Genomic DNA, 27927 nt, shown 5'->3' on the forward strand with positions numbered 1-27927 from the left:
AGCGCATCCGGCCCCATGGACTTGTGCACGTCCAGCTTTTCTAAATAGTCCCAAACCACTTCTTTCTCCACAGGGGGCTGGTCACCTCCTCCCCATGCTGTGCTGCCCACGGGGAAATTTACTGGCTTTACCATAGCAATATAATTATACAGGTTAAGTTATGCCAGGCAATTTCACTGTATAGACAAACTCTCAGTCTCCTTCCTCACCAACTTTGTTCTGCGCCCAGCACGAGTTCCGCGGTGGCGAATCTTTGCCCAAGCATGGACTACGCTGCAGAATCAGGGCCACAACTCTTGGAAACACGAGACTGTTGTGAGAATATCAGCTGCAATAATAATTAATTTTATTAAAGCTATATATATTTTTACTAGCCCTCATGTTTGCAGGGACACATTTGAAAACGTGAAGCAAGTGTACCCTGTAGACTGCGAAACCAGATGGAAAATAAAAAGTAGCCCAAATATATTCCTGGTTTTTTTTTTTAAACCGTGCTTTTTAAGTCACTTTCGTGACTTTTGAACGCTGGAGGCCGGCGCTAACAAACCAAACTAAGCCGGCAATGCAAGGGGAGCACGACCCAGTACTTTGTCGAGGGGCCCCAAGGCAGCTGCAGCTGCCGGCGGGGGTGGGAATTTGGAGAGGATCCCTCGCCGGCCTGGTGTGTGTGTTATATTGGCAGTGGGGTAAGTGGAGGCTGGGCGGCTCCGACTGCCTGACGCCAGTGAGACCAGATCAATCCAGGCGCAGAGGCAGAGCGAGTGCAGGGCTGCCTGGCGGCTGGAGCCGCAACAGCAGCAGCAGCAGCAGCCGCAGCCAGGGGAGGACGGAGGGAGCCAGCGAGCGAGCGGCCGCGGCGTTCGGTGCCTCCTCTGCCCGCTTCGCCGCCCAGCAGCCGGTAACAACTTTGCGCTTCTTTGCCCTCTCCTCGGCCGGCTCCTGTGCCTGGCCAGGGGCCCTCCAAGCCCCCACCCCCCGCGTCCTGGGGCTTGCTGGCTGGCCGGGGCCGGGCAGGGCTTGCTGCCGCCGGGGAAGTGGTTTGAATGGTGGCTGCGCTTTGCCTTGTTGCTCTCCCTTCCCCCGGTTATTTCCAGCCTCGGGCTCGGGTCCGGGCTTCTTCTTTTCGCCACCATTTGGGGTAAGGAGGGACGGATTCTTTTTATTTCTATTTTTTTGGAGGGGGACAGGGTTTTTCTCCAGCATGATGGCGTCTCTGCGGGTGCCCGGAGAGAAACCTGTGACTTCTGTGCTTTCAGCGTTGCTGCCTTCTTTGGTTTAAAGTTTCTGGGCAGATTTCTTTGTTGGGCTGGAGGAATTAAAAATAGAGCCGCCAAGAGCGCTCTCCTTCCCTCTTCCTTTCTCCCTTTCCCCCTCTCTCATGAGAAAACCCTATTCCTGGGGCTTCTGCTGCCTCAGACTCTTGTCCTGGCCCCATTGTGTTCACAGCCAAGTGGGAGAAACTTGCAACGGTTCCTGTAAAGCTCTGGCTAGCACAAGGCAAATGCCCTTTTGTTTTTATTTGGGAAAAGCATTTCTCTAATGACTTGGCTACTCCAAATCTTTGTCCCTCCGAATGGATTTGCTTTTTGCAACAAGATTTGTTGAGAGGTCAAGGAAAGTTCACTTAAAATTCTTCTGATTATTAGAAGGTTTGGATGCACGTGATTTTCCTTCTCTCAATGTGATTTTCAATTTACTTCTGCTGTACAGAATGAGATTATCCAGCTCGAGATGTACCTTTAAATTTTATTAAGATATGTCCATGCGCAAGTGTTCAATCATGCTTTCTAAAGTAGCTGGGCCAGACTCTATCATTTTTAATGAAGCCAGTGGGAGCTTTGATGGAGTAAGAACCACAATATTTGTCCCTTTGTTAGCAGTTTATAAAATTACAGAAGATGTACAGGCCGGTTTTGCAGTTTGCTTGTAGAGCGTATGCTTATTTGTAGTTTAGTTTTTGGAAGATATATTTAGGGAAAAAGAACTGATGTTCATTGCATCTAAGAATGGACGCAACCCTTCTCTTGGGTGGAATATTGGATTGTCAGAAACATCAAATTCTACTTTTTTTTTCATTGGTGTACATTTCAAATAGAAGCAAATATATGCCCATCCTTAGTTTATGGCAGACGTAGTAGGATATTATATTTCTAGAAATTAGCATTTTAGGTAAAAGGTTATGTTTCAGACCACTCTATACATAAAAACCAGTTTCAGAGTAGCAACCGTGTTACTCTCTGGATCTGCAAAAAGAAAAGGAGTACTTGTGGCACCTTAGAGACTAACCAGTTTATTTGAGCATAAGCTTTCGTGAGCTATAGTTCACTTCATCCAGTGAAGTGAGCTGTAGCTCACGAAAGCTTATGCTCAAATAAATTGGTTAGTCTCTAAGGTGCCACAAGTACTCGTTTTCTTTTTACATAAAAACTGTCAACTCTTGCCTCTTCTGACTTCTCCTTCCCTGTAAGACTTAGCTTGTTTGTGATTTTGTACATTACACAACATGAAGCTCAAAACTGAGGCTAAGAACCCACAGAGATTATTTTTCTTTATAAGCAGACACCTCAAATTCTGCTAGTCTTCATGTGGTCTCGTGCCCACACCTCAGTGTGTCAAACAGTGAGTGAATCCTATAAAGGAACTTGCTGTGTTAAAACTGATTTTAATCTTGTCTCTAAGTACTACGTTAAATTTATTGGCAACTTGCTTCCAATTGCAACTCACAAGGTAAAATATATCAGTCTGGACAGGAGTTCTGTGCAGGGCAGTTGGTAGAAGATTCTCATTGCTCCTTGTTTAAATATTAAATACTTCATTTTTGTGACTCCTTTACAGTGGCTGTCTTTAGGGTTTTTTAATGTTAAGATGAATAATACTTAACCCATGTATTTGATAATCCTGTGCTGTTGTTCAGACTCTCCTCTTGTAATTCATTTCACACTGTAACTTGGGGCTTGACAAAGATTTTGCTGGAGTTGGGTGATCCAGGACCCTTACACGGTCTCCAGAAAGGATCAGTTCAAGGCAAGATCAGGTTACCCTAAAGGTAGGGATTTGTCCTTGCTTTAGTTTTGACCCTTCCATTCCCTTGGTATGTAATCAAATACACTTTTTTCCTTATGCTATCCTGTCTACTTTTCATTTTGTGTACTCTTTGATCCAGTACAGTGTCGGAAAAAGACTAGATAAACAGCTTGAGATCCTTCAGTTTCTGTATAAGCAGTGTCTACCAATTCAAGTGTTTGGAAGTTGATAAATATAGTTTTGAGTTCAAACTAGTACCTAAAGTGATGAAATGTAAAGAAAAGTGATACAGTGGTTAATAACATTGCTACGCCTTTTTTGTGTATACTGGAGTGATTTTTACAGACCCTCCTTAAATTCTGAGCCATTTTATGGGTGCAAGTTAAAGACTGAAGCCATGTTTGTTTGTTTAAAAAAAATAGGAAATAATAAGTTTGAATGTTGTCATATTTAAAATACAATAGTGTGCACTGCCCAGTCCAAGTTGTGTGTATACAAAAGCCTTCATTTCTGTAGTCTTATAAGGCTAATGGAGGCATCCTCTCAGCTTTATAAATAATGTAAGTTGTGTATAATGTGGAGTCCCCAGAGACTGCAGAGAAAGCATCATTACCAGCCTTTTCAGCCTGCTGGAGATCTTAAATTGATTTACAGCACTGAACTGGTGCAAAATGATACATCAGAATGACATGGGGTCAACCTGTAAAAGTCTGTGATATGAGCCTATTAGTTCAGTCATCATAATTAAACCACATTATGGGGGCACCAAAGCAAGCATGTGTGGCATGGCCTGTTATGCTTCAAAAATGGGGATGCGGAGAGCACCATGTGTATAACTTAAAACATTTTATATAAAGAGAATTTGAAATTATGAAGAGCAATATGTGAGCAGAGGTACCCTGACTATTAACCTCCTTCTCCCAGTCATTAACAATTGAAATAGAGAATGACCATCTCTCTCTTATTGGGTGGGGGAAAAGCTGAATTTTATACAGTTCCCGAGGTTCAAAAATGATCAGGCTTTACTTGCTGACTACACAATCCAACAGCGAAGTGATGAAAGCGGGCAAATGGTTTAACACTCTGTCCAGTCTACTAGTGATCTTTATCCTACTAGAAGTAGGTTTCAGAGTAGCAGCCATATTAGTCTGTATTCGCAAAAAGAAAAGGAGTACTAGTGGCACCTTAGAGACTAACTAATTTATTTGAGCCTAAGCTTTCGTGAGCTACAGCTCACTTCATCGGATGCATCCGATGAAGTGAGCTGTAGCTCACGAAAGCTTAGGCTCAAATAAATTAGTTAGTCTCTAAGGTGCCACTAGTACTCCTTTTCTTTCTACTAGAAGTAGTGACTCTGAATGTATCTCTGTTGAAATGCTTCTGTAGAACTGAGTGGTATATGTTGAATTATATGACCAAACCTATTTTAAAACTAATCTGATTTTAAATCCTGCTTGTCAATAGCTCGCTACTTTCCTTAGTTAAGGCAACTGTGATTTTTTAAACTATTTACAGGAAAAAAATCGGTTTTATCTGTGGCATACTAGTTTCTAATGGCATAAACTAACTGTTTTGTATGTTAAGCATCTTAAATCTTCTTACTATTTGTACTGATAGTAAAAGCTTTACAATGCACACATGGCAAATCCTGCTTGTGGCTCTTATCTGTGTCCTTTGGTTTGGTATTTTTGTGGTGGTAGACTTAAATGCTGTCTGGTTTGACTTGTGTGAACATCATTGAATCATATATGATCTCTAATTGAGAGAAACTAAGTATTTTTGCATCCATCTGTATTTATCTGTGATAACTACAGATTAAAATGGATTTGTGAGAGGCTATGGAAAGCAATAGAAAATCAATAGAGTATTACTGGAAGATTGAAGAGACTAGACTACAGGTTCAGTCCGATCAAAACAAGATGCCCTTTTAGGTAAGCTACTTTCTGAGCTGGAAGTAAAGCATTGAAACCCATTTTTCAGAGAAATATTTGTAAAATGTGGATAAGGAGCTCTCTTGTGCTGTGGTGAAACAGACTAATGAAATAACCTTATTGAAAGGAGAACTGTAAAACCTGTGAAAATGGACATGAGGTCACAAAGACTGCCTTGTGGTTAATGAAGTGACTCTTCTAATGTTCTTTTTATTTGTGGTTTATTTTTTTTTATGACTAACTTGCCCAGTTATACTGTCTTTTTCCATTCCAGTTCCTGAAGAACTATTCTGAATATTAATGTTCAGATAGCCCTTTTACTTTCTCTGTGTGTGTAAGGATATCTGAAATAATTGGAACCACCCAGTTCTTTATAAAGATTTTCTGATTCCTGTTCTTGAGTTTCTAAATGTGTTGGGCTTTTTTTTTTTTTTTAAAGCCAAACAAAAGTACATTTTAAAACAAAAACTTTGTTGATTTGTTAAGATGTCAGTGTCTTAGAGCTCATCTACACACAAGTTGCAACCACTATAGTTAAAGCAGTGTAACCTCCCTGGTGTGGACACAGTTATGACAGTATATGGGAAGGGGCATAAGCTACATGGGTATAAGGCCCCTTTGTATTGATATAACTTACCTACATAAAGGGTTGTATTGTTATAAATATCTTGGTAAAAAAAATTACATCCCAAACTGAAATAGTTATACCAGCACAAGAACTGTGTGTAGAACAGGCCTCTGGTTTTAAAGATAATACTCCCTTGTAGGGTGAAGTATGGAGGGGGAAGAGGGACAGAATTTTACTGGTTTAGTCTCTAAGGTGCCACAAGTACTCCTTTTCTTTTTACAATCTCAATGGAGAACAAATGTTCATTTGCATAAAGGAAGCTGTCTTTTAGGGAAGAAAAGCCAAACGCTTCATAAAATAAACAGTCCAATTCCAAGGAATGCAAAAGAGCCCAGATTAACAGAATTTAAGGGTACGTCTACACAGCATCTGGGAATGAGCTTCGCAGACTGGATCCACAGACATGTGGTATTGGGGCTTGTGCTAGCACACTAAAAATAGCTGTGTAGACAGATGTTGCTTTGATGTAGCCACTCAGGCAGTGGTCCCAACTCCAGGCTTGAGAACCTGAGCTCCAGCCCCAGCTGCACAGCAATTTTTAATGTGCTAGTGTGAGCTTTGCTAGCACAAGTCTGTGGAGCTGGGCTGGGAGATGCACTCCCAGATGCAGTGTAGACTTACACAGTGTGACTTCAGGTTTTTGCACATTTCTGTTTGCTCTAAAATGTGCCGCGTAGTTGAGTTGGATCAAAGGCAGATGAAGTGTAGTTCTCATAACTAGTCTTAGGGGGGAACAAAGGATTAGAAGGGACTGCAATGGTCGTCTTGTCCCGGGGTTCTCGACCTTTTTCTTTCTGAGGTCCCCCAGACATGCTATAAAAACTTCACAGCCCAGCTCTGCCACCATAACTGGTTTTCTGCATATAAAAGCCACGGCTTGCGTTAAGGGGTAACAAGCAGGACAATTGCCAGGGGCTCCACGTCATGGGGCACCGCAAACCGAAGTTGCTCAGGCTTGTTTCCACCTCAGGTGTTGCGGCTCAGGGCCCTGGGCTTCAGCCCCTTGCGGTGGGGCTGTGGCTTTCTGCCCTGGGTTCCAGCGAGTCTAATGCTGGTCCTGCTTGGTGGACCCCATAAAACCTGCTTGGAGTGCCCCAGTTGAGAACCACTGGTCTAGTCTAACCCCCTGCCAAGATGCAGGATTTGTTTTGTCTAAACCATCCAAGACAGATCCAGCCTCCTTTTGAAAACCTCCAGTGAAGAAGCTTCCACAACCTCCCTAGGCAGTCTGTTCCATTGTCCTACTGTTCTTACAGTTAGGAAGTTTCTTCTGAGATTCAATCGAAATCTGCTATGCTGTAGTTTGAACCCATTGCCTCTTGTCCTGTCCTTTGTGGCAAGAGAGAACAACTTTTCTCCATTTTTTTTTTTAATGGCAGCCTTTCAAGATGGATATCACCCCCCCCCCACCCCCCCATCTCCTCTTTTCCAAACTAAACATTACCACTTCCTTTAGCCTTTGCTCATAGTACAGAGCATTGAACTACATACTTAATTGCACAGCCATGCCTCTTGTGCCTGGGATCTTTTAATATTAACAATATGGCCACTGGTGCACCACCTCTGTACTTGTCTTCCATTGAAATGACAGTTTAACATTGTGGTGATATGACTCCCGGGCTGCCTAGTGTAGCAATATTGTGCATGTAATACCTGGCATGGTAAACAGTTGCAAGATAATTAAGATCCTAGATCAGTGATAGGAAAGTGTTTATTTGTTCAGTTAAATTTCTTTTGTAGATTTATGGGCAAATTGACTGGCATTTATTCCAGAACAACTATTCTTATTTAAAGGAGTACTTGTGGCACAAATTTGTTAGTCTCTAAGGTGCCACGAGTACTCCTTTTCTTTTTGCGAATACAGACTAACACGGCTGCTACTCTGAAACCTATTCTTACTTAGCTATTCCAGAATGACCCTGCCTGCCGTGTGGACGCTCTGTTCTGAAATAAAAGTGACTTTATTGTGGAATAACTACTCCATCTTGAAAGTGAAGTTACTATTACAGAATAAAATTGCTTTTATTCAGGAATCGAGTGTCCACATGGGGAGTTATTCCAGAACCCCTAAATTATACTGGAGCTGTTCTGGTCAATTTCCTCATGTAGACATGGCCTTGTCTGGCATACAAGGAGAAAAGAAAATTATTTTTAAACATGCCTTTATAAAATTATATTTAGGTACTGTTCAGAGCAGTATTATCCAAAGGCAAGTGTTACTGCTGACTTGGCATATGAGTAAATCATTAATGTGGTTCACCAGTAATTTCTAAAGCATTATTTCATATTTTTATGCTTAGAAGAGGGACTTTTTTCCTTCATGGCAACAGATGTGATTATCTAAATATGTTAATGCAGACAGTCTTAATTAGAAATGTCTAACACAGATAGTCTAAATTATAAATTAAAATATTTATTTAACTTGCAAGTTTTGTCATTGAAATTATTAAAAATGTTACACCAAAGTGATCAGAATAGTATTGCATAACTTAGAAATGGGTATGCGTTTAAAAACATTTATCTTGATAATTTGATAGTGCCTCATTTGTTTTCCCGCTCCTCACTCAATAACGTGGTTGAATAGGGGGGTGATTGTGAACAGCTTCAAGCTGACAGACCTTACCTCTGGGTACAAAACGTTTGTGATAAGGAAAGTCCAAATGCAGTATTTGATGTTTTTTATTTTTTTAACAGATAAAAGTATAAATTGAGTTTCAGAATTTATAGCCAACTTTTGTAATGCATTGTCTAATCCTATAAATTGAACCAATTTAACTAAAATCTGTTTAGAAACTTATTTAGTTAAACCAGTGCAAGCCCTGCATAGGCATACTTTTCAGCTGGGTTATATCAGGTTAGCTTACACTAATATATGGGCTTTGCACTGATTTAGCTGAATTGGGGTTTTTTAACTCATTAAAGCAATGCAATTTCTGCATGTGGATGAGGCCACAGTATATTGTTAGGACTACTGAGGCCATTTTAATTATAGGAAAAAATATAGATAAATTGGGGAGGGACAAATAGAGCTGGTACTAGCTACTGTTATGTGATTATAGTCTTATTTATGGACACAGAATTAGGCACATTGAAGAATCAAATATTAATGTCATTTCAAACTTGTATAATATGAATATTTTAAACATTTTATATAAGACATTAAATAAGCAGTATTTGCAGCACATTGCATATGTAGCATATTCTACAGTAGAGGCTTATTTTAAATTCATTATGTTAGGTTATAGTAAATCTTTGAGTTTCTTGTACTTCTTAAATATGCCATGTTAGTGTGCATGTACATGAATTGTCTGCTTAAAATCTGCAGTGTTCAATGTTAAACCTGCTGTAATTAATTGGGTCAAATAGAAAGGTGACTCAATGAAATTATTTAGGTAGAGAATCATTTATATATAAACGAATCAAAGTAAACTAACTGTAGTACCTAGCCGTTTTTTTTTTAAAGCAGAAAAGTTCGCTTAGATGTGAAATGTGTCTGAAGAATCCTGTTGTGGTTTCCACATGTAAACGTGTTTGGGGGAGGAGGGGAAACATTTGCTGTTTGTTCACATTCATGTGTTAATGAACTGCATATTTATCTTTATTCTACCAATACATTGCACTCTTTAGGTAATTAGGTTTCAGTGTGGCTTGAGGTGGAAAGTAGTTAAAATTGAAAGCTTCCTACCTTGCATGCACCCATGGCTAAAGACTCTCATGTAAAGCAGCTTTGATTAATGGATAAAAAAATATACAGGTTGCAACTTGCTTATTTCCTAGATACAGTGGAAAGGAGGCTCTCATATTTGTTTCCAAAGCATAGGTGAGCAAGAAGTGAATCTAGGACTGGCTGAAACTGTTAAATCTCTTGCTGTTCTTCCTGATCTTTTTTTTTAGTAATTTTCTGTAAACTTGGGGGCAAGACTGAGTTCCTATCAGTCTCTCTAGGTATGATACAGATAGTGAAGAGTAAAAGGCTTTTTCTCACTCCCCTTTCCACTGGCCATCCCCAGCCAGCGGCGTATTAATGCCTAGGCCGACAAATTTATAATAGCAGCCAGAGGCTGCTTCCCCTGGTGCTGGTTCGTGGCCCCCGGCCCCGCCGCAACTCCACCCCTTCCCCAAATCCCCGCCCTGGCCCCGCCTCCTCTCCTGAGCGTGCCGCGTTACCCGCTCTTCCCCCATCCGTCGTGAAGCTGTTTCACACGCAAGCACTGGCAGGGAGCGGGGAGAAGCAGGACCTGGTGGCGCGCTCAGGGGAGGAGGCGGAGCGGAGGTGAGTTGGGGTGGAGGGGATGCAATTATTTCAGGGCCTAGGGGCGGCAAAATCTTTAATCCGCCACTGTCCCCCGCATACCAGAGAATCACAAAACACATTTGCATTCATGTTTCTTTACAAAGAAAAATGGCTTGCAAAACAATTTTTTGCTTATTCTTTGCTCAATTGTGCTTTTAAAGTTGCTGAGCAGTTTTGTGAGAGACAAGAAAGGTGTTAGCTAGTCTTCTGCTAGACCATTATCTTAAATTAGGGAAGATTCTGGTCCCATTCCTACTATTATGGGGTGTTGTACACCAAAGCAGATAAGACAAATGCATAAACGGTGTTTTTTTTCTCTTTTGAGACTAAAGACTTCATTTTTTGTTGCAAAGTTTGTATACGTTGTTTGTCACTTCTGTAGCTTTTTTTTGAACGGGAATGTAGTCTAGTGTGGAGAGCTGGTAGATTTTTTTTAATACTTTCTCTTTCTAAGATAGTATAATTACAGGTACAGTGTAATAGTCTCTCTCTTCTTATCTGGTCCTTCAGTCACTCACCAAAGCGGTAGGACAGTTAGAAAATGAGGGTTTCCTCACAGGGATGTATATGATGGGAGGAGGGAAAATGATGGCACATGACAGCTTTGTTCCCTTAAGCACAGACATCTCAGAGAAACGTTGAGAACATAAGGAGTGAAGAGATGGGATGAGCAAGCCCGTTCAACTTTTACAGCCTTAAGAAGTTTTGGTTATTTTTTGTGCTCCTCCTCATTTTTGGCAAGAAGCCAAGTAAGGTGAAGGGCCATTCTAGTGATATTTTTTGACTTGATCAAAACTAGGAAACAGAGAGAGAACCTGTTCTTGTAAAGCAGTTTGAATTCTTAAATGATTAACAGTACAAAATCTCTGTGAACTATGGGGTTTGTCTTACTTGTGAAAACACCATATTCTTCTAAGGTCTTTGGGATCTTACTGTTTTTGATATACAATGAGCCTGAAGTCCTTGTATTTGATAGCACACTTTCTTTGGTTTTCTGTATTGTGCTTCTGTTGTCCTGGATGGAAAGATAATGCCTAGGGCCTGTCTATGCTGGAGAAACTTTCTCACTGGATTCAAGACCAACAGTTTAGCTAAATCAACTTTAAAATCAGAGTTGTGTAACCAGCTCTTCAGCTTGCATAGATGAATGCCATTGAAGTTGATGTCGATTTACATTGGATGAGGGTTTCCTGATTTGCGGTCTCCTTCTCTGATCTCTAGACATCTAACTCCATTAGCTTTGTGGGACCTACGTTGGTTCATAGAGGATATTACTATATCAGTGACCTGTTTAGTAGAACTATGTAGAATGAAGACTTGGTGAATACAATGAAGAACTGTACTTTTTTCTAAAAGGTGTAAATTTTGACTTTATTGAATACCTCAGGAAATCTAGTTATGTGTAGATTACCGTCTCAGCGATTACAGCTTCTTGTTTTGAATTTTGCCCATTGCTGGTTTTGCAGCGTAGCATCCTTAATAGGCCCTTTATTATTCCTGTTGGTGTTGGTGTGTTCAGTGCTTCCATTTGGGATGTAGAAGGCAGAGGAAAAGTCTTTTGTCTGTATTACCTGAAACATGTAAGTTATAGTTTGTGTAACTTCTAGCATTAGACTTAATCTAGAGAAGTCTCTTTTGAAACATTTAAAACCGATATTAGTTTCAAGCCTTGAAGCATGCTTTCTGGATAGATAGGTGAGAGATCACTTACAAAAACAAAAGTTTAACCTTTAGTAACCCAAAGCAAAAAACAATAGTAGCTTAGAAGGGCTCAAGTGTTTGCTAAACTGTTTGCTAAACATGCATCCGATGAAGTGAGCTGTAGCTCACAAAAGCTTATGCTCAAATAAATTTGTTGGTCTCTAAGGTGCCACAAGTACTCCTTTTCGTTTTGCGAATACAGACTAACATGGCTGCTACTCTGAAACCAAACATAACACAGGCATCTTGGAGGAAGAGCTTTTTTCCATGCAGCCTCCCTCTTCAGTACAGCTCACTTTCTGAGGCCTGGCCTACACCGGGAGGGAAATCAATCAATCGTACTTAGATCTATTTACTGTGGTGTCTTCACTGCGGTAAGTTGACAGCTGACGCTCCCCCGTGTACTCCGCCTGAGCCTCTCGCTCCGGTCGAGTTCCGGAGTCGACGGGAGAGTGTGCGGCGGTCGATTTTATCGTGTCTAGACCAGACACGATAAATCGACCCCCGCTGGATTGATCGCTGCCCGTGATCCGGCTGGTAATGTAGACAAGCCCTAAGCTTCCTGTCTGAGCTGCTACTTTGGTTTTATGGAGTAGCAGACTTCGTTCTCGATCCCCGAATGCACTGTACTTTTATATCTTTTTCATGACTTAGGTTCTCATGCCTTTCCTGGTGTTCTTAAAGAATTGCAGAAAAGCTTTTACTATTGAGCCCCATTTTCCTTGTATTTTTTATAAATGTTGCAAAGTGTTTTTACTTTAAGGCTTCTTATTTTTCTATATAAACACCTCCATCATTGGCGTGGTCTTTACAATCCAAAAGGATCTATTGTTCCCTGGACCTTTACATGTCATACATAATTTATTTTTGTGTATGTTAATTAGAAATAAATTACTACAATGCCCTGATATAATTCTAAATAGAACCACTTTGTTCTTCCTCTCAGGGCCTTTGATTATGTCAACATTGTCAAATGTAGGACATACTTCTCGGAATTTATCCCTTTTTGTTTAATTTGCCCAATGTTCTTGACATTCCTTCCTTAGCTCATTTTTGATTAGGTGTTTAAATTCCAGTTTGCTAAGGGGATTACTAGGTCAACTTGTTCATGATTAATGTTACTTTTTGCCTTTGTCCGCCAATTTGTTGCCTGCTATCTCAATATGCACCAGCATCCCTACTATTACAGTAGCTATAGCCAATTGCACAAGTTCTGTGGCTAGCCGTAATATTTCGTTAAGAATATCATTTCTGCGGACAGATTTAACGCTGTAGAAAGCTCCCCCTTGCTGCCTCTTCCTTCTACCTATATCCTCCTAATTTCATCATGAGCCCAGTAATTACCACCCAGGTGCTCACATTCCTGCAGTAGAAAGTATTTAATTGTTCATAGCTGAGCCTGCAGCCTACTTCATGCTGCAGCACCATCAGGGTGATCAGGGTGCTGCTGCTAGCACTCTGTCATATTTGGATATCACTTAAGTTACTGACCCAAGACAGCTACAGGAATTATCTAGTCAGAGATGAATATTTCAGTCAGGAGTACTGCAGCTCCTTAAAACATCTACTGAGGCCAGGTCAATACTGCAGACTTCTACTGGCATAGCTACGTCTATCCGAGATATGGCGAGGTGTAGGGCTATGTCTATACTACGCACCTTACAATGGTGCAGCTGTGCTCTCCCGGCGACAAAATAAGACCACCCTGAATGAGAGGCGGTAGCTTCGTCACCGGGAGAGTGTCTCCTGCCCACAAAGCGCTGTCCACACTGGTGCTTTTCGTGTCAACTTTTGTTGTTCGGGGGGGGTGTGTGATTTTTTTCACACCCTTGAGCAACAAAACTTATAGTGATGAAAGCGCAGTGTAGACATAGCCTAAATGGAACTGATATAACTGTACTGGTAAAAGTGCGGTTTTGCCACAAGAAGCTTCCATGTGTGGACCTAGACTAAAGTAGAACATATTTACTCTTTTTTCAAAATAATATTGTTACATTTATTTGATGACTTGTGATTGGTAGAAAAGCTTTTCTCTTGCTACTTAAAAGAAAGGGGAAACTAATTTTAAAGTTGCTGGCAGAACTTTTAAGAATCCATTTCAGAGTCCTCTTAAAAACAAAGGCTGGCTTTACTACAAACATCTGCTAATGAAGGAAAGAGGGAGGAGTAAGACATTTGATGATGATATACCACTGTAAGCTAATGACTATCAAGTACTGCAGAGTCCAGGGAATTGATAAACCACCACCTGCCTTTTTCAAGGCCTTTTAGATTTTTCTCATAAGGAAATTTAGGAAGCAATCGCTCTTGCTTTTTAGGTCACCTTTAAAGTAACACTTTTTTGCCACTTATCTGTGAAAATGGCCTCAAATTTATTTAAATATATTTTCTGCTTCCTTGAAATTTTGTCTAATAATTTGCAATTGTAAACTCTGTACGCCAGGTGTAGTGTCATCCCGTGTATTTGCACCTCTCCTAACACAGGATCCTGATCTGGATTGGGGCATTTGAATGAACCGCCAGTTTAAAAAGAATACTTTTTATACCTCTATTTGCTGGAAGGGAGATCTTTGTTACAGTCCCAAATATGCCAGAGTTTCTAGCTAAGAGAGAGAAGGGAGAACCTGAGATTAGATATTAAAATAAATCAAAACAAAAAACCCCCCAGAAAGGCGTGACTTCCCTCCCCATTTTTCTCTATACACAGTGAAGCCGTCTTTATATGTCAGAGGGACTAGTAGTGGCAAACCTTGTATCATTTCAGAGAAATCATGTTCGCCTATAATTATTATTAAAATATGGATGTGGACCATGTATTTTGATGACTGAAACGTTTTTGTATATAAATACACAATTGTATTGCAGTGCTGTCTTATTGTAATAGTCATTCTACAAGTCTACAAGTGCTTGCCATTTAAGTGTTGCAAAAGGTAATTGTGTCAGTGATTAGGAAAAACGTCTACTTGTATTTTAAACTGGCTATGTGTGTTTTGTTTGGATGTAGTTTTAGGGTAACCAGTACAGTTACTATCCTGATGAATTGAATTGTTGGACTAGACAGTCTTAGAAGCATCACAGAACTTCTCTAGTCCCCTATCAGTTCGGTTTCAGACCTATTGACTTGTTTGTTTGAGGTGAATAACTTGTTCAAGATAGTTTTGAGAAAAAAAAATTGAATTAACTGCTTTTGTTCACAAGTAGCTGTAAAATGGCTGAACCACTTTTTTTCTTATTGAATTTGTAAGAAGGTAATAATATGAATCCACACACAGCTATTTTCCATGTAACAGTCAGTTGAGCTGACTGGAAAATATGTCCTTTTATTTCCAATGGAAAAAGTACTGACTTTTGAAAATTTTCAGTTTTTTTTCCCTTTTCTTCCAATCCGTTCTTACTGTTAACAGATGGTTCATAAGTATGTCCCTGGCTTATATATCCTGCTGTGTATATAGAACTGCATAAAGCCCTGTCAGATGTAATCAGGTACGTGACATAGTTGGGTACACCATCATTAACATTTGTAGCGCACCTAGAACCTAGCCTTGATGTAACTGTCCTAAAACCTCAGACAAATCTGCCAGTGAATTTCCCATAGCTTACTGGCTGAGAGTCCCTTCCTGACCATTCACCCACTTCCACTTCTTCCCATTCTCCCAACCAGAAATGCTACCCATTTGTGTCCTCATCTGGCAGATGACCTGTGGCATGTGGACGGAGATCAGAGTAGTGGGGGAAGGTGAGGGGAGGAGCACCTAAGCCCCTCATAATGTTCCCACAGAAAAGGCCCTATTTCTCCACCAGCATTCCCCCTTCTCAATCTCCTGGCTAACTGGCAGGTGGGAAGACTGGGGTCTCTGCCTTTTTTTGGGTGGCAGGATGTTGTTCAATTAGTGCTTGCCCTCTTTAATAGAACAGAGCTGTAGCAGGGAGAGTGGGCACCTTCCTGAGGCTGGGAGTCAGTAATGGGGCAAGGGACAGTGGAGCCATCTTGGACTGATATCTCCTAGAATTGACCTTTATCATCATGCTAATGCTCTCACCAGCTGGCAAACCACAGTTGGCTTAGTACAGGGGTAGTCAATAGGCAGACTGGGGGCCAGATCCAGACTGCCAGTTGTTTTTGAATGGACCCCAAAATATTTTTATTTACTTATTATTTATTATTTTTGTTGTTTTTTTTTCTCTGGACTCTGGACCTTGACTATACCTTGATCAAGAGATCTTGGACATTGACAAAAAAATAACTATCCCTGGCTTAGTAACTACAGGTCACAATTTGATCAACCCCAAGTGAACCGTCAGAATGGGGCTTGCAGTCACCAAACCACAGGTGGCTGAACAGCTGTGGACACGAGTTTGGGGGTTGGAGGAAAGCTGAAGAGACCTATGGAGTGGCTAGTATTTCAATAGGTGGAGAGTGGAATGGCAGGAGTGTTGAGCTGGTGAACTGCAGAAGGTTTGTTGGCAGAGGCAGCTGTGAGCTGCAGCTGATAGCTCTATTCCCAGCATTCCCTGCCCCCCAGTGGTGGGAGAACTATTTTAAACACTTTATCAAGCAGCTTGATCTGCATGGGCATTGAAATGATTCAGACTCAGTTGTTTATCCCTAAAAATCAAGGCCTGTTTGGAACATCCCTTAGAGCCAGTGGTGAGCTGGAGCCGGTTCACTGGAACCGATTGTTAAATTTAGATGCCCTTTTAGAACCGGCCAAAAGTGGCACCTTAGGCGCTGACTCTGTGGGTGCTCCAGGGTTGGAGCACCAACGGGGAAAATTTGGGGGGTGCAGCTCCCTGCCCTGGCCCCAGCTCGTCTTTGCCCCTGAGTTATGCTCCGCCCCGCTCTGCTTCTCCACTCCCGGCCTCCCCTCACCTCCCGGCTTCCTGCAAATCAGGTGTTCGTGTGGGAAGCCGGGGAGGGCTGAGAAGCAGGCAGCGGCTTTGCGCTCAGGCCCAGGAGGCGGAGGCGAGCTGGGGCGGGGGGCCACCTACACCGCAGCAGGTAACTGGGGGAGAGGAGGGCGGGAGGCACGCAGGGGAACCGCTCCCTGCCCCAGCTCGCCTCTGCCTCCCTGGGCCTGAGCGTGAAGCCACCGCCTGCTTCTCAGCCCTCCCAGGCTTCCCTCACAAACAAATGATTCGTGGGAAGCCGGGGGTGGGGGGCAGAGAAGCAGAGTGGGGAGGAGGCGGAGGTGAGCTGGGGCTGGGCATGGGGCGGGGAGCTGCCGGTGGGTGCTCTGCACCCACCAAATTTTTCCCATGGGTATTCCAGACCCGGAGCCCCCACGGAGTCGGCACCTAAGGTGCCACTTTTGATGTGATCAGTGGGGGGAGCGGCCGCTCCCCTTGCTCCCCCCCCAGGTACGTTATCCCACCCCTAGAAGCCAGAGGGACCTGCTGGATGCTTCCCAGGTGCCGCCCCAGGTAAGCACCGCCAGCACCTCTCTTAGGGGCGGGGTAACGTAGTGGCCCACGAGACCCTCCTGCCCGGTTCCAGGAGCAGTCAGGGAACACGGGAGGGGGTTGGATGAGGCAGGGGTGGGGGCGGGCCACGACCCCCTCATGGGGTGAGGAGGGAACCGGTTGTTAAGCTTTTGGCAGCTCATCACTGTTTAGAGCCCCGATTATTGCAGGAAGAAGCACTTTGTATGAATGTAAAGTGCATTTATTTCAAGTGATTGAGGGGGAACAAACTAGTTATCTAATGTAGACCAAACCTTCGATTTTTTTTTTTTTATCTAAAGCCATCTTTGTGCATATGGGGATTGAACTGTTGGGTGAGGGAGTTATTTGTTTTCTGTAAATGAAAGCTTAGGTGGCTCTTTGAGTATTTAGGTGCCCAAAGATTGGATTTTTTTTTTTTACTAGGTGTTGCTGTCAGCACCATGAATGTGACCTGTGCCACCTCATGCTCCTGTACAAGGGGATAAAGGGTAGAGCAGCCTCGACCCTTCTGCAGTTCCCCCTTACTGCCCATGGCAGCAAGATGGAACCTGGTGACTGTTTGACCTGCTACCCTTCTTTTACTTCAGACTCCTCTTTTATGCATAGTTTGAAGAAATACTTATTCACCCTTATCTCTGATTAACTGTATTGTTTGGAAACTTCTGACAAAAAACAAAGAATAAAACAAACAAAAACCACCCAACAAACAGGAGGATTTTCCCCATTCCCTCCGGTACAACTGGGTGACGTGTCTTGAGCGAACTGCCATGTTGGACTCTCAGCTTTCAAAGATTGAAGCCCTTACCTTCTATGGACTCATATCCCTTGTCAATGGGCATAGCCTATGCCAGTGGTTCTCTACCAACTGCTGCTATCTCAACCCCAAAACAGTTACCATTCTGACATCAGTGCCAATAATTCAGCACTGGTCTCAGCCTCTGCACTGGCTCCTCAGTCAACAGCACGGCTATTGTTGGATCTTGCACTGGTGCCTCAACACAAAGGTAAGGCTGAAAAGAAGGGCCAAGCGGAGCCAGACACAGCTCCCAGCATAGAGAGGCACTGCCCAGAGAAAGGAGAAAATAAATCAGTCTTCCAAGGACAGGATGCCTAAATCTGTGCCTGGAGGGTGGCACGGATGAAGTATTTACTGTGGTGATAATTATGGGACCAAGGTCCACCCCCCCCACCCCCCCAGAGTCATCAAGATCCTGTATGGGGGCATCATTGGCACCTTAACAGCACTGGGCTCTGAAGCAGAGAAATCACTCCTCAGCCCCAGTGTTTAAAGAATACTACTCCTCCCCACCACCACCACACTATACCTTCCTCCCAGCATCAAGCAGGGATACTTCCTTGCTATCCTTTGAGTGACCCTAGAGCTTGCCAGAGATCCCTCTCTTCTTGGAGCAAGTGCCGCAGGATGCTGGGGAGGAGTTTAAAGGAGATCATTAGAGAAAGCCAGATGCTTGCCAGAACAGCCTTACAGGCAGCCAGCGACGCTGCTGATGTGGTGGTCAGACTGATGGCACTGGCTATACCCATGAGGCGGGCCTCCTGGCTTTTATCATCAGGAATATCAGAAAAGATCCAGGACACCATACAAGACCTCCCATTTGAGGGAGGTGGAGATGTTTAATAAAAGAACTGATGATCGCTCCACTCCTTAAAGGATGCTAGGGCCACCCTGAGATCACTGGGGAACCACATTGTGGGGGGACCAAACTCATTACCTGTACAAGATACTGTCATTCAAGCTCTCCACAGCACCAAGAATCTTCACAAAAATGCCTGCTGGTGATAGTGGCCCACCTGAGAAGGCCCACTTCTACCCCTATCCGGATGACCAGCTGCTCAGAGGGAGATCACAGCAGGAGACTGCAGCAAGTTTGGAATGCACTATATGCCTGTTCGCTCAGTTGGGCCTGCTAGTGAATAACGAAAATCATCTCTTGCTCCCTCATAGGAACCATGATGAACTCCAGATCTGAAAATGCATATCTGCCTTAGGAGGACAGGTTCCAGACGTTACAGCCATTCAATCTTCAGCTGACATTAAAACAGACTACAACAGCATGGACTTGTCTCGCAATGTTAGCCACATGTCAGCATGCACATACATGACACCACGGCTTACTGGACTTCATTTGTGGCCCCTCCAGGTCAGTCTGTTCCCCAGCAAGATATTAGACAGGATGGTTTCAGTGCTCCCAGCATGTCATTGCAGAGCTGGCTTGGCGGGTGGACCCAACAAACACACGAAGAGAAGTATCCTTTTCAGTCGCCTCCCTGACAAAGACCCTGATCACGGAGGTGTCAGGGCAGACTGGGGAGCTCATTGGACCATCTACAAATTCAAAGGACCTGATCCGTAGACTTTTCTGGAGACAGATGACTGTCCTGGAGCACAGAGCTATCAGGCTGGCCTGTGTGGAGCTCCAGCATGTCTTCTGGAATTTGGGTAGTGCAGATCTTCATGGACAACACAGATATGCACTGCATACAAAAAAAGGGCACCTTCTTCTCACCCCTGTGGTCTGGGAGGCCATCTAGTTTCGGACTTGATGTCACCAGAACAAGGTGACACCAATGGCTCTTCACCTCCTGAGAGTCAACAACAACCTAGTGGATGTCCTGAGCAGTCAATCTGTGACCAGCCATGAATGGTCGTTGCACAGATCGATAGTGGAGCTGATATTCTGTCTTTGAGGATTTTCCTGATAGACTTGTTTGCCAGCAAGGACAATGTCATATATTAGAAATTTTGTTCCATAGGTGGAATAAGCCCATTCCTACAGTGGGATGGAGGTTTGCTCCATGCCTTTCTACCTGTTCACCTAATTCCCAGGGTGATCTCCAACATCAGCAGAGATAAGGTCATGGTCATTCTGATTGCCTCTCTATTGGCCAAGACAATTTTGGCTGACAGATCTCTTAAATATCCATTCAGTCACCAAGCCAGCTTCTGGGCCTTCTGGGCCATCTGGACCTGATCTCACAGCACCACTGCTGATACTGTATCCAGACCCGGGGTCACTGCATCTGACAGTACAGCTGTTGGTTGGCTGAGTACCACAGATACTGTCTGCTCCCTCCAGGTCCAGGAAATTGTTGTTCAGAATAGGGAAATATTTATCAGATGGACGTAGTCATAGAAGAGATTCTCCATACAGGTGGCCAAGCATGGTCTGGACCCTGCTCAGACCTTAGTACATAAGACCCATGACTACCTCTGATGCTTGAAACAGGCCGCGCTTCCACTCAGCTCTATTTGGGCTACCTCACGGCAATTTCACCTTGCCACCGGTCTGTATAGTTGTTTGATTGTGTCTCACTCCATGGTATTAAAGTTTATCAAGGAACTTTTACGTCACCAGTCAGAGAACCTGGGACTTCAGTGTGGTCCTTCTCAGAATGTTCCACACACGACCTCGCTCTGAAGCTTGGTTTTATTGGTGGGCTCTGACTTCAGCCGAGTGAGTGAGCGAGCTTCAAATGCTTATGGCTAAATCTCCATTACAACTCTCCACAGGAACAAGGTAGTGCCGAGACCTCACCTGAAGTTCTTTCCTAAAGTGTTCTCAGCTTTTATCTAAACTGTTGATCAAGCTTCCTGTCCTCTTGCTGAAACCACCACCAGAAGAAGAAACTACTACACGTGCTTCAGGAGGTTGCTTTCTTGTGTAGATAGGACCAGGCTATCGCCACACTTGTTTATTTTGTAGTTCTTAACTACCCTGAGAGATTGTTGCAACTGCCCCGTCCTTTATGCTCTTGTATGAGAGAGGAGAATGAGGGGGCGTTGCACGGCCTCAACAGACACTGCTGGTCACAAGTCTGTGATCTTGCGCATGCGGGGTGTATGTACAGCTACAGTGGGATCCGCACAGAGTACATCCTCTTGAACACCACCTGTTTACTATAAAAGTGTTTTTGTTCATTTATTTATTTTTTAAGCACAAGTTGTCAGCATGTGTGGTGGTGGTGGCGCAGAAAAGATATTGGCATGACCAGTTACCAAAAACTCATGCAATTCAGTTCTTGTCCTTAGCTTTATATGGCCTATCTGCATAGGAGAGAGGACCTGATTTGGCATGTGACTATTCCTAGCTAAGTTAGAAAATGTCAGTAACTAATTACATGTTAGTGGAGCTCACTGAAGTTCTGCAGTTGTCCTGGAGAACTGATTATCTGCTCTCAGTCAATTAGTGTGAAAAAGGTGCAAATGCACCCAGCACCCCAAGTAATATTTCTTGGTTTAGAATAATGTAGGGCACATTAATAATGGAGAAGCTCAGATAAGAAAATGATACCTAGTGACTTTTACTTGTCTTGATTTCTGTTCCTAGGGCATAAACAAAATAACCCACAGAAGCAACCAGAAGACCAGGAGAATATACTGTAACAGTTTCCTTTTATTGTAAAACATCTGTATTTCCTGTAAGCATAGTAGGGTCATGTTTTTTCACTTCCTTTAAAATTATCCTGTTGTAGTGTGCTGTGTGATCTGTTCGCTACTGTCTGTATTTCAGTGCCTCCAACCCTTGGAGCAAAATCCTCCAAGGCCTTAATGTTCGGGACAGAAGAAAACCGTAGGCATGCAATTGTGTATACCTTGATTTCAAGGTGTGCTAGCTATTTTTGCTTCATTCATCAATTTTCTAGCTTTTTTTATTCCTCAAATTTAGGCCCATGTCTTTCTTTTTGTGATTTTTAAAAAGGAGGAGCATATCCAAGGTTCCTGGATCCTTGCTGTATCATTCCTTAGAGGCAGTGATTACGAAGTCTCCATTTGTCATAGGACTGGTTGAGATCAGTGAGAGTAGTATGGGCTTGTGCTGCAGGTTTCAGCCTGAGAGTGCTTGCCCTTGGGCCCTGCAGCAATTGCAGCATGACTCTTGTCCATGCCAAATTGCCTATAGCTGTGTTGCCACCCCCCTGCATGGTGTGGGACAGTTGGTTGGGGCAATAGTAAGGGTTTTGCTGGTGTAATTTTACTTGTATAGCTCTACTGATAGAAGCCTCTAGTGTGGATGCAATTATAGCAGTATGCAAGTGTTTATGCAGGGATAGCTTATGCCATTTCAGGGCACCAGCATAAGGTATAATAATATCTAGCTTTTGTATAGCGTTTTTCATCAGTAGATTTCATAGCACTTTATAAAGTATCACTATCCCTATTTTAAAGGTGGGTAAACTGAGGCACAGGTGAAATAATTTGCCGAAGGTCACCCAGCAGGTCTTTGGCAGAGCTGGGAATAGAACCCAGGTCTTCCAAGTTCTTAGCCATTAGGTAACACTGCCTCTATCACTGCATCTAGTCTAGGGCTTTTACTGGCATAACGATGTAAATGTAAAAAAATTGTTTTCCTAACCTGCATAACTATGCTAGTAAAACAGTTAAGTATAGACCAGACCTGAGAGTTAAGGCATTAAACTTATGTGGAGGGACCACCTCAAGGAATGAGACTGTCTTGATTTTTCCCACCTATTCAGTCTTTGTCCTTGCTATCAACAAGGGTACCAGTCTCAAATGGTGTCTTTGTGTCCGGGGGTCATTTGCCAGTTTGGGGATAAACTGATAACAGTGATCTATACTTCAGTTCAACCAGTATAAGTGTTTTGGTTCAGGGTGTGTGTGTGTGTGTGTGTGTGAAACCAGTATTTATACTGGTAAAAGCCCTAGTGTTTCTGCATTTATACTGGTATAAAGGTGGCTTATATCAAGTGTATTTATTTCCCCTTCCACATGGTGTAAGGCACTTTATACTGACAAACAACATCTATATTAGGGGGATTATGCTGGTATAGTTAAAACGATATAACTTTCTAGTGTAGACAAGCCCAACGTGTTTGTTCTCACATCACACAACATGAGTTTTGGTCACTACCACCTGGGATCGAGTAGGCTGGTTTGTTTGGTTTTGTGATTATTAGTTTTTTGTTTTTGTTTTTTGAGATTTTGTTTGTTTATAAACAATCTGAATATGAATAGCTAAGCTTTCTGATCTGGTCTTCCCTGAGTCTACCAACCACTGTAGGATGCATGGATATGCTCTTTCTCCTGTAAATCTCCAATTAAAAAAAAAATCTTCAGTTTATGAGCTATAAAGAAATTCAAGACTTTCCCATCTTTGCCTCTTTTGTTTAAGAGTATGGCATACTCAGGTGGGTTGACAAATATTGAATAAAAGAGAGCGCCAAAGAGCACTTCCTGCAATTTGAAAGTGTAGCTGCTGGTCACTGATTATTCTGTAAGCCCAGACTGAGCTGGTCTAATGTAATGTGGAAGTCCAGTCCTGGTTTTCAAGAGACCACTAATGGCATGCAGTAGTTAAACAGACTTTTCATTGGAGGGTGGAAATCTGGCAGATCTTGATGTTTATTTCAGTGGTTGTATAAACTTGGCTTTTGAAGCTATATTGTCTTTAAACACTTTCTTTGTTCAGAATGCTACATTTGTGGGTCAGATGGGTTCTTATTACAACACTTAAAGGGACTGCTGGAAAATTTTAACCAAAGAATTTAATAAAACTCAGATCTTTCTTTAAAATGAAGTAGCTGAGGAGATAGAGTAATGATTGGTCTATAAAGGTGATTTAAAGTTTTATAAAATTGATTCTATAAATTGAAAAAAAAAATTAGAGAATTTTCTTGCCAAGAAATGCTTTGGAGGTAAATGTTATGCATGTAGCTGTAGAAATTTTTTTTAGTAGTAAAATGAAAGGGAAGGAGCTATTTCAAGAGTTTGTAAAGATAATTATTAAAAGCAGATATTTTAAATGATTATTTAAAATAATATTGGCTTGGTTTTGAGGAGCCAGTTTCTGTGTTGCTGAGCTTTGATTAAAACACATCTTACTGTATAAATTTTATTTTTTTCCTTCAGATTTTGTCTTGTGTACTTTGGTAAAGCATTGTCTATCCACATTTTAGAGATGAGGAGGCTGAGATGCAGAGATAAATGACTTAATCTCAGATACATGAGATCAGGATCAGACTTCAGTTCTAGGGCTTTTCTACACTCTTTGTTTTTGCTACCTGTATAGAGGCATGAGTGCAAACCCTTCGTGAAGACACTTGTGTCATTGCAGCTTCACTGGGTTTGCATTTGATATAGCTATTCTGATGCAAAATACCCCATTGTAGGCAAATCCTAAAATAGACCAGCAGATTATGGTTCTGTTCTATCTCCCAGTCCCATGTCATATGCACTGGACTGTGCTGCCTTCCGGAATAAAAGACACAATAAATTTTGTCTTACAAACTTGATTTTAACATATGATGATCTAGCTTCTCAAATTTTCCTTTGCATTTTAAATGTGCATTTTAACCATTAAAAAATAAAAATTCCTGAAAGAGACAAATCAACAGCTCACCTGTGAAGGAAACGCCTCCTGCCCTACTGTGCAGAATTAGAGGGAAGTGATTTTTTTCAACTGATCAAAAGAAATAAAATTCCATGCTCTTCCCAAAGGAGGAATTCAACAATTGGGAGAATGGCGTGGGACCATGCGTTGGTTTGTAAAAGGATATAGTTGTAAAGATGTTTCCTTTGATGCCTATGATGAATATGGATGTATTTCCGCTGTAGAGGGTCCTGATTAAATTATGCAATTACAGCTGACCAGACAGATCTAAATATAGGAAGAGGTTTCAGCTATCCTGCCTTTGTGTGTATTAACACACCCACACATCTGTGTGTGTGTGTGTGGTGGTGTTTGTTGTAAACAACACCTGTTTTTTAAAGACAGTTCATACTGTCAGGAAAGGGAATGCTCTGTGTTTACTTAAAAAAATCACATCGGGGCTTTATGATAAAAAGGAAAGACACATTTCCCCCTTTTTACCTCTTGATTTTTTTATTTTTTTAGTACTGAATTTGGCATCTAAAATGCTTATCTTGTGATTTACAAGCTTGTTACAAGCTAACTTTTTTTTTAATTATAAAATGGTCATAAATGGAGTTTATCTGAACTATGTAAAAAAGATAGGCTGTAGTCCACATTATTTGGTTTAGAGGCTTTTCTGTTCTTTCAGGACTTAGCTTGTGTTTGCTATTAATTTGAGCCCATTGGATGGTACTTCACTCCCTGAGTAATCTCAGTGACTTCACCAGGAGCACTTGTGAAGTTGCTCTTTAGTGTAAGTAAAGTTATCAGAATCTGTAGCTCAGAAGGGTAAGCTGGTGTTACCAACAATAAAATCTCTTGTTGCCCACTTTGAGGACTTCTCTCAGCTCCCACTGAAGGAAGATTGGATATGCATAGTTGGTCACACTTAAAGGTGTGAAAATTGGTCTGTTTTCTATAAGGTTCCAAACAAAAATTAATATACAAATTGGTAAAACTTACTGGGAGAAATTCTGTGGTCCATTGCAGTGCAATACTCTGATCCATGGTACTTGTAATAATAGTTTATACCCCATCTATACTACAGTTATAATTGAATCAGTGACACTCAATTCTCCCATGACCTAGTTCCAACATGAAAAAACAAATCTTTTCGCTGGTTGCTGCAAGAATGGGGGGCAAAAGAAGAATTCTTTTGTTGACCCAGCGAGGTCTACATTACCTGGGGTTCGGTCTACTTAACTACAGCACTCAGCGTGGTGTATGAATTTTTCACCCCCTTGAGTGCTGTAACTAGGTCGCTCTAAATTTTAAATGTAGACCAGGGCATAGTCTTGTGTGGGAAAATATTTTTGCAGGGAGCAAAGTGGGAACCAAAAGCAGGGAGGAGCCACTCTGATTTCTGTTGCAAGCGCTAAATATTGTATTGAAAGAAATGAATTGCTGTGAAGATGTGAGCTTCTTTCAGAGAAGTGAATCAAATGACTATTTTCTAAGAAGCAAATTAAAATCCCTTGTCCTATTATTTCTTTATGCCATTAATAACTAATGAAGATTGAGAAAAGAACCATGGAACTAAGTGTGGAAAAACGAATGGAAAAAAACCTCTCTTAGGAGTTGTGTGGATTCTCTTGATTTCCATTCCCCCTTGGCACTCTCACAATTTTTATGCCTGAATTTTTTTTATTTTTTTTATTGAGTTGTACACATTTTAAAACCTTTTTACTGGAATTCTTTATTTTGTCTGCCCCACTGAGCATTAAAGTAAACACTAAAGTCAGTACAAGAGTCAAAGCTACCTCCTTGTTTGTTTGAACCTGGGGCTAGGAGTTGGTTCCCTTCCTCCATCAGTGGTGGTAATTTGATTGTCCTGACCCCTCTCCCCACCTGCCAAAAAACAACCTCTTATCCAAATGAGGATAGATTCCTACAGACTGTCTTGTGGGCATTTGAAGGCAGTAAAATATTCACCATCGAACTAGCCACTCAGTGTTGCTGACAGATTCTTAGTTATAATTGTCTCTTCATTGGAGGCTAGAAAGAAAAATAATCTCACTGTTCGGGAAGCTGCCTAGCTGAGTTTTGTTTAAATACAAAGCAAGTAACACAGCTGTTTGTGGCAGTTTTGTTTTAAACTGTTTGTTTTTTAAGTATTTCTGTAAGGTCCAAAGACTAAACACTAAAGCTAGCTAAAGTGAAGAAAAAAAATACAAAGAGGTAGTTGCATTTGAAATAAGTTTGATTTCAGCTTCAGAATACACAATAAAGGTATGTGTGGTTTGACATAAGGAGTGGTTGCTAACTGGCCAGGAACTAGATTTCCTTTAAACCAGGGTCAAGATCACATGGAGATCATCTTATTTTTCTGATTGTACAATACCTTGTGGATAAACATATTTATCTTCAAGGACTGGTAGTGACTTAGCTATTAGGAGCGCATACCCTCCCCCCCCTCCCCCCCCCCAGAAGGGCATGTGTATTTTCTGCGGAAGAGAGGAGAAAATCTGTCATCTGCTGACTCATGTGTTAATCTTTATTTTGCACTTTAAACTGATAAGACCACTTTGTGTAAAAGCAATACAGGAAATGATGCATTGCAAAAACCAAAAGTGGCAGAAAGGAAAACGGAATGTACTGGCAAAAGCTCAGAACCATGGATACACTTTATAATTCTTGGAAATGAAAAAACTCCACCTACGCTATCTTTTTTTAGTTTAATACTGTCTTGACATTGGAATTCTGCGTTAGAGCAGATCATAGCAGACTTTGGTGTATAGCAGTTTCAACACAATTAATTTAGAAATGTGTGTTGTCTTTGTCCCATTTATTTTGAATAGATTATCCAGCGTAGCAAAATGTAAGTAACTTAAAAAAAGCAATACTAAAGCCAACTATGGTGCATGTCCATAGAGAGCTGGCTAGTCATATGATGCTGGCATTTCCAGCTGCTAAATTTCATGCACTTCAATGATGGCTAAAAATACAGGCTTTTCTAATATTTTTCTGTGCAGTTGCCACAGGGACGTAAAGGAATTTTGAAGGGGTAGAAATGTGGTTCATAAAACCCTGCTCTAGACTGTGCTGTTATGCAATGTAGCATAGATGGGTGAAATATAAATGTGAGATTTTTCAAGAGTTCTTAGCATTAACCTATTTCTGCACATGGTGCTGGGCTAGGCCACATCTGGATGTTTTTGAAAGTCCTGTTGAGTCTTGTAGAACTAGTGTATAAGTCCTTGCTTCTATAGAGTATTTGTCTTTAGCCACAACTAAATGTACAGAATACCTTGATATGACACTTACCTTTTAAAACCATGATGGAGTTATTTTTGAAAACAGGAAAAAATTGCAAACCTTGTTCACCTTCCACATTAGTCCCATTAGAATCAATGAGACTACTAGTTTGTGAAAGGCAAACAGGATTTGACCTATTGTGTTAAAGCAGTTCAATAACAATAAATGAAGCCCAAATGAAAAGATACCCACAGCTAGTTAATGTTCAGCAACTGACATTAAAAGAACACCATTATGTACGTAAGGGGACTTTTGCCCCCT

At 41.8% G+C, this 27927-nt stretch overlaps 1 protein-coding gene across 3 annotated transcripts in view; it reads left to right on the forward strand.

Annotated features, from left to right (window-relative positions):
* The first annotated feature begins 678 nt into the window (after positions 1-678).
* Positions 679-27927, forward strand: part of SMAD1 (SMAD family member 1) — a 70447-nt gene continuing 43198 nt past the window's right edge. For all 3 annotated transcript variants that reach the window (XM_074950945.1, XM_074950944.1, XM_074950946.1), the window contains exon 1: positions 679-898. The gene's annotated coding sequence lies outside the window, so the exon portion shown is untranslated. The remainder of the gene's footprint in view (positions 899-27927) is intronic.

Source organism: Natator depressus, chromosome 4 (assembly GCF_965152275.1).
Source record: "Natator depressus isolate rNatDep1 chromosome 4, rNatDep2.hap1, whole genome shotgun sequence".
In the NCBI taxonomy this organism is placed as follows: Eukaryota; Metazoa; Chordata; order Testudines; family Cheloniidae; genus Natator; species Natator depressus.